The sequence below is a fragment of the Megalobrama amblycephala genome, linkage group LG2 (assembly GCF_018812025.1).
Source record: "Megalobrama amblycephala isolate DHTTF-2021 linkage group LG2, ASM1881202v1, whole genome shotgun sequence".
Classification (NCBI taxonomy): domain Eukaryota; kingdom Metazoa; phylum Chordata; class Actinopteri; order Cypriniformes; family Xenocyprididae; genus Megalobrama; species Megalobrama amblycephala.
The window spans coordinates 52,787,352-52,794,391 of record NC_063045.1 but is presented as its reverse complement, the minus strand read 5'-3'; positions in this window follow the sequence as shown (position 1 = coordinate 52,794,391).

The following is a 7,040-nucleotide window of genomic DNA, read 5'->3' as shown; positions in this document are numbered from 1 at the left end:
AATTAGTTGCACGTATTTGTATGGACACATATAGCCCAGCGTTTGTGCTTGTTTATTGTCAGTCATCTTTGATTTGATTCCTTATGGACAGAATGTACATTCTTAGTGGCATAAAACTGATTTGATCTTAGTGGTAATGACGTTCTGAGAACAAGTTGAATTTTATCACCTGGAATAAGACATTCATCCACATACATTTTATTAGGAATTTAACCTCATAAACAGAAACTTCCAGCACTTAGACACATAACATGTGTAAAAGATAAAATATTGTATAATGAAATTCTGAACCCAGCTCACCCTGCTGAAAAAACTATTTAGACCCGCATGCTGGGTGCAAGTGCTAGTATCGTCTGGTGGTCCAGCACAGCATATTGATGAATGGTTAAGTTAGCTCAGAAGACTGAATACAGCATGCCAGTATCCAAACACAACATTTATTTAGTAATTTATTTCCAAAAGTTCTTGCAGTGAAGTGCTTTTCCTCAACTCTGTTGCAGCTGTTCAATTTTGATTGTGTCCATATTGTACTAGCATTCAAACCTTGGCTTGAACCACACATGTATAGTAAACAAACATATTTTTTTCTGAAATGCTCTGTCAGAATGGAGCTGGCATCAGTTCTTTTTACTGATTCATCATCGTCATTGGTTTAGTCAGGTAGTGAACACAGTGCACTGCATCAATAGCTCTTTAGCGGTCCAACTCAAAAAATTCCATTAAAGTATTGTAATGAGATTTTCATCATTGCCATTCCTGAAGCTTTTTATGGACCTCATTAAGTGGCATTTATTATTATGTCTTAATGAAGTGCATTAGGCCTACTTCACAGAACCTGTGAATTCAAACGATGTGTGGTTTAGCATTGTCGATCAAGCGCATCCCGCTCTTTAACTTGTGCCGTGTTTAAGCACAGAGGGTAATACACAAGTGGCCAAATGAAAAGACGTTAATGCACCCTACAACTCAGCCAACTTCAGAACAGACTTGTGAAACATCCCACATATACAGGAGCCTGCCAGTGTAATTAAAAACTTCATCTGTAAACTGAACACACTGCTCAATAAACCATTCAGAAAAGAGGAATACGAGCATACAGCACACAAATATCATTGTAGTTTACGGATTTTGCATATAACGGATACTTATTATTCTCCTCATTAACAGCTGCTCAAAATGGCTGAGAGCTGAGAAAACATGACCAGAACTAAATTGGAATACCATAAAATCCCAAAGAAGCTTCGAGTCATGAGCCAGAACGCTCTTCTGCTTGCCACAACACAGCACTTTCTTTCTTTTTTTTTGGGGGGGGGGGGGGATTATTTGAGATGAGTGATAAGTGTCCCACATGCCATGAAGGCCATACTGGAAGAAATAACTAATAACTTCATTTATATTTGTGCAAGCTATTCAGAGTGGCTGACAGCAGGAGCATTTGGCAAGAATGTACAATTGTTCTAATAGGATGGAAGCATTACCACTGAGGGAAGTGAATCAATGCTGAACAATTGCTTTGATGTCAAGCCTCCAAATTATAGGATAAAGCAGGATGAGATTCCACCGACCACCAAAGCTGAAATCAATGAGATTGTTGACATCTCTGAGGAATGAGGATTGTACGTTCCTTTTCAAGATTTCTTTTAAAATGCGTTCACATACAAAGTCAGCAGACAATCTGTTTAATTCCAGTGTCTATGTCTGAATTTGGACACTCTGAAGTATAAGTGCTTTACAGAAATTTTACATTTGTTCCCTCTGCAGCTTTTCAGAGCAAATCGAATCTCTCTTGTAGAGATAACATCACATAGATGTACAGATAGCATAAATCCTGTACAGTAGCGCCGCTTTTAGTAAATTATAGTTATTTAAATAAGCGGATGAAGAAAGTAAGGCAAGTTCACATAAGACTACATTAGCATAGCACACTATATTAACCGATAACATCACTTCATTGGTCATGGTTTAACTAGAGCATTACAAATTCTTTGAAAACTTCTAAAGCAAGAATTCATTTTAAATGTATTGGTCAAACAACAACAACAACAAAGGATTGTGAAACATTCTATGTACTCCACTTCCATTATTTTTTAATAATGTATGGTCATTTAGCAAATTTAAAAACCAAATGTGCCTTTGTACAGCATGAATCTTAGGCACTGAACTCAAATAAAAACACATGACAAGATTTGCTATATGATAGGACTGATTCAATTAAGTTAAGTTAAAACAGCTGAATCCTAAAGCTTTCTATTCATGAGAGTATTTGTTCTACTCTACTTGGAATATTATAGTATTATCTATAGACAGCAGCAAGAGAGAAACACAAAAACCTTGAAAAAGTTTGAAAACCTTCAAAGTGCCATTTGAGTTAAATCAGCAAGTATCTCAGCAAGAGTGCTGTTCTGGGAGTTTTTCATTGTAATAAATGCTGTCATCTTTTTTGTCAACTTTTGTCAAAGGAAACTGAGTTCAGCTCTCTTGCTGTGAGTCACTTTACACTTATAAGCTCAAATCCTGATTGACACCCAGAACACAGCCGATTTTCTTTAAGCTTCTTTCCCTGGCACATAAAATCAGAAAAACGATTTAGGGGTTGCTAGAAGAATCAATTTCCAGAACAGAAATACTAATGTATACATTTAAATCTTTATCCATCTCTTGTAGATTTAAAGACAAGGTGGGTGCATGTGTACATCATCCTAACAATGAGTACAACGATGTTTGACAATATTATGGTTCCAAAAGAGAAAGAGATACTCTCAAACTTCAGACAAGTAAATGGAAACTCACTATTTCTAAAGAACACAGTATTGCCAACTGAATCCTATCAGATGCTGCCAAGGTATCGAAACAAAATCTTCTGTCTTCAGAGGAGGGGAAAAAAGTCACAATGGATTCAATTTCCCTTCTTCAGAGGAACGCCTAGACTATCCCTTGACAATTTAGCAGCATGTTTCACAGAAAAACACAGATGGTCCATATATTAAACACAGACCCCCTAATTTGAACACTGTGGAGGTAGGTGGGAATATGAATTCATAATAAGAGCGAATGACAGATAGATCCTTCAATGAATCAAAATCTACAAATAATACATAACTCAGTAATATTTGACAAATTATCTTCCGCAACATTAAGTTTTTACAACTTAAGACATGGCACAAATACAATGCTATTTTACAACACTTTACAATAAGGTTCCATTTGTTAACATCACACTCAAAAATGATTTACTATACAAATTTAACTGCATAATCCTTACATTAGAATTGTAATGAAAAAAAAACAAGATTAATAAAGCATTTTGTATAAATCTTAATGGAACAAGGGAATTCAATTCAATTTGATGATATTTTACAATACAATTAAAATTCATAAATCTAAAAAAGGCTTAGTATTAATGCTTTTGTGAGAGTGTAGTTAACTATAATAGTTAACATTAACAATGAAAAATACTTCTAAAGCTTTTATTAATCTTAGTTAATGTTAATTTCAACATTTACTAGATTACTAATAAAAAATTGCATTTTTATCTCCCATTAACAAAGTGATGTTTGCTACAATATAAATCTATTAGATACATTAATAATGGAACCTTACTGTAAAGTGTTACCATTTTTTCTGATACATATTCATGCTTCAGCAGTGATGAAATTTCAAGGTGGTGACTATTACATTTATTTTAATTTTCAAAATTAAATTAAATTAATACACAATTACAAAATTAATAATAAAATTTCATAATAAAATAAAATCAAATTCATATACATTTTTAATAATAAATTAAACAGAAAAAAATAATGTTAAAAATGCATTTCAGTGCTTAGAGCATCTTAGCCTCTCGTCCGTTCCCACGAAAGCACAATTTGTATCATGCAAGTGTGTTGATGCCCATAAGCTTCAAATCAGTCATTTGCATGATTTAATTTCAGTACGATCACTGTCTCAGTAGACTCGACTCACTAGATTTTGCAACAGAGCTCATATCCTCACTCCAGAGCTCGTTAGTAGTCCAGGAGGAAAATATATCATGTTTTAACAATAATAAATTTGATCCTATTTCTAAAAAAAAGAGAAAAAATACATGTTCCTTGAGGGTCTTTAATCATTTAACTGAGATGTTATCTATGTCTTGTAGTTCTCTGTAATTTCCACAGGGCTTTTAAAGTTCACTAAATTCTTCTCTTCTTTGTTCCAGCATTGCTGTTCTTTTTCATTGCTCAGTTTTTCTGCTGTCAAATAAGCTGGCACTGAAAAATACGATGAGGACTATTTATGTTGAGAAATTCGCCATGACCAGTCAACTGATGATCTCTGAGCTAAGATGTCTCATTCTGCCCAAGTAGCCTACTTCATGTTTTCCTCTAGCAGATTATCAGTGAAAAAAGTAAAAAAGGGTGGTCGGATGGACAACAAGCTGGACAAAATGTAAGATTAATTGCTACTCAAACAACAGCTCAACCCCTTGGCTGTATGTTTGACTCTGTCTATGTGTACTCTTGAGTAAAGAAGAGACAATAAATAAAGTCTCCTATCGCAAGTGTTTTTCCTCATGTATAGACAGTAAGGGTTCTTAAGTTTAATACTGGAAAATATAAATCATCTAAAAGAGAAGCATGACCATCCAAACAGGTTCTAAATAAACAGGCGTTTAAACAGGAGGGGGGGGGCGTGGGGGGGTTACTTTGAAAGGTTCGCGCGCTGAACTGTGCACGAGATGGAGCGGGACATGGAAAATGAATTAAGGCCTGGCTGTAGTCTACCCGCGGCTTAAGACAACTTTTATTTTCTTTCACACACAGCACATGAGAAACATCTTTTTATAAACCGACCAAACTGCCTGTCAAGTGATAGACGAAACTGACAATGATTTTATATTTTTTAAACAAATGAAAGGCAATGTGGATAAACATTCACAGCCACGATGTGCAGAACACTCTCAAAGATATAGAAGAAAACGAATAAAAACATTTTGGATAAATAAACTTTAAAATATATATATTAATAACTGCAGAAAGGCCACACTGCAGATAGATATACATTTCATATGTCAGCAAATCAAATTACATTGGCTAAATTGTCTTTGCGAGCAAGCTTTAACTAATCTACAGCGCAACATTGATGCACCAAAAAAAAAAAAAATTAATTAAAAAAATTATATATTTTTTTTATCAAACATTAATTTACAGAATTGAATTAGAACAGAATATACCGTTCTAATAAATGAAAATAGCCTATTTAAAAAAAATGAAATATGATCAAGTCAAACTGCAAAAAGCATGAAGTGAAGGGGAACATAGGCCTATATTCAAAACACAAGCCAGAAATAGTTAAATTAGGTAACCCAGAGTGATCAATAAATAAATTAAAATTAAATATATTATTAAAATAACGAAAGCTAGAATTGTCAACTTGCCTTTTTAACTGCAGAGACAATAAACGCTAAACTGGAGTGGCAATCTTTTTAGCTAAACATTAACAGAATCCAAAAATCACATTACATCCGGCTGAAATAGTTTGAAATCACTTGTAGCTACCCTACCTGATTGAGAGACAAAAATCCAGTCTTTCACGCGATCTGCCTGTGTCCGTTTGAGTCTTTTCAAATAGCGCGCTATAGTCAGCTCGTTGGCCGGCAGAAGCGCGCCGCAGTGTTTGTCGTTGTTGAGTTCTAGGACATGAGCTGTTGGCACAACTTGCATCATACGTTTTTTTTTTTTTTTTGATCATCTTTTACCATTTCAAAGTGCATCCAATTGTACACTTTGTCCCAGACATTGTTGAAGATTTAATCCCTGCCGTAAAGATGCTCATCTGCCAGTCACGGATCATGGAAGTGAAACTTATATCGGTCACAGGATGGATTTATTCACGCACATTAAAAATATTTATTAAAAGCTTCTTTCTTTTCACATTTTTATTTATAGTATTAACATAATAGGCTGTATATTAACCTAATGGGAAAGAACCGGTATGTCTATGTAGGCCTAAAATCAGATATTGAGCGCCCCCATATCTCGTCTCATAACACCTCTGCGACGATTCGACTGTGAGATTGGTAGTCGAATCAGGCTCCTCCTATCGAAGATTCGAATCGTCGACTATTCAGGGTCACCCCTAGTTTCTTTATACCCAGAATAAATGGTGAGGGGAGAAGGCCCTTTGTAATTTTTTAAGTTTAAATATTTTCTTCTATCCCATCTTAATATGTAGAGATAACTATAAGAAAGGCTGATTTTCCTCCCAAATGTGGCTCTGTGGAACAAACAGTTTGGGGCAGGAATATCTGCTTGTAAGAACCAATGGAAGACAGGAGAAGTGTTCTGAAAACCTGTTTGAAAACATATTTATGAATTTCCATTTGGTGGTACTGGCAGAGAAATTACACACTAGCTTTAACCGATAAAACATTTGCTTATCGTTATACAGGTTTCATATTTAAAGCCAATGGGAAACAGAACTGAAAGCATAAAACCACAAAACAAAATCCCAAGATGCATAATTTGTCAAAACAGTATCTAAAAACAAATCAAATATGACCACTCTCCAAACCATGCATGGCATACTGTCTCCCTTGTCATCCTGTTTATTGCACTGCAGCATGCATATAAACGTTTTGTACTGCCACAGTAATATCCTCTTCAAGAGGAGGTCACGGTTACTTTTTATTAGGACTAGGTTTTGTGAAATGCACACAGAGGTGAAATGTGATACAGCTTCTTCTGTGCATGTACTGACAGATATATTTCTGTGTTTTACAGTAGTCTAAATGGTCTTAAAGGTCCCGTTCTTCGTGATCCCATGTTTCAAACTTTAGTTAGTGTGTAATGTTGTTGTTAGAGTATAAATAAAATCTGTAAAATTTTAAAGCTCAAAGTTCAATGCCAAGCGAGATATTTTATTTAACAGAAGTCACCTACATCAAATGGCCAGTTTGGACTACATCCCTCTACTTCCTTCTTTAATGACGTCACTAAAACAGTTTTTTGACTAACCTCCGCCCACAGGAATATACAAGAGTTGCATTTGTAGAGTGTGTT